Below are 1212 nucleotides of genomic sequence, written 5' to 3'. Positions count from 1 at the left end.
TTTTTATGGCTTTGTTTATTTCAATTTCTGTCCTTTGAATTTGTATTCTTGTACCTATTCATTCTTTTTATACTCACTATCACTAAGTAGTTTATCTTTTTATGTATAAATCCTCTGTACGTGTGATGTCACCGTACTCCTCCTAAACGGCTTAACCAATTTACGTGCAGTTTTCAGAGAAACATAGATCTTTGCGCTGTGCGTGTTCGTAGATACTAAAATCATCAATCGAGTATGTAAAAAAAAGTTAGGAGCATAAATGTTTAATTCGTCGATCTACCAGGGTTGCATTCGAGGACAATGCATTTGCAAAAAAATGGAAAGATATTGTTTTTTCGTGTATAAAAAAGTTTTTTTTTTGATTTTTTACAAACGGCATTCGTTTTTGTGGATCTCAATCAGATTCTTTCTTTAAATTCCTCATAATTTCCACCCATTTATTTATTTTTACTGGATTTACTTAAATAAAATTAAATTCAATACATTTTAAAAATCGTATTCCTACATAAGTACACCCCTTTGTTGGTGAGACGACCGGAGTTTGACGTTTGCAAAAAGAATGCCATATTTGAAAAATATTTATTTTATGTTTTGGAATTCAACCATAAACAAGTACCTAGGTACCTTCTTAAATGAAATATTTTGATATTATCAATTTTAAGTTTTGGAATTTCATCACTAACAAGTAGTTAGGTACCTACTTATCAATGAAAAGTCTTTTTCCAAGCTAATAGCAAAGAAGCCAACGTTCGGGCAGGACAACGTCTGACGGGTCCGCTGGTAGTTTATAATTATGTACCAAATCTGTGTATTTTTTATAATGTAAAAGCCCGCCAGGGCGTTTAAATTAATTAAATAAATAAATAAAGTATTTTGAATGTATTCAAAAGAAGTTTTTAAGAGTATTCAATTATAAACTGGGAGACCCTGAAAAATAATTTTCTCACAATCTTCTATGATCTAATAACTTATAATTACATAAAAGTCATTAATTTAAAAATACTTGGTACACTTCCACTTATTTATTTGACTAATTAGCGCTTTCACCTTCTAATGGGCATCTTCAGACTGGACTTCAGACAGTCTGAAAGCGCTAATTGGTCAAATAAATAAGTGGAAGTATACCAAGTATTTTTAAATGAATAACTTATATGTAAATATAAGTTATAACATCATTATAATTGAATTCCATCAAGAATTGTCAATAATAAT

The sequence above is a fragment of the Micrasema longulum genome, unplaced genomic scaffold (genome assembly GCF_059751315.1).
Source record: "Micrasema longulum isolate JH-2025_06_02 unplaced genomic scaffold, ASM5975131v1 h1tg000087l, whole genome shotgun sequence".
In the NCBI taxonomy this organism is placed as follows: Eukaryota; Metazoa; Arthropoda; class Insecta; order Trichoptera; family Brachycentridae; genus Micrasema; species Micrasema longulum.
The sequence above is the reverse complement of the archived record's forward strand: the minus strand, read 5'-3'. Positions refer to the sequence as shown.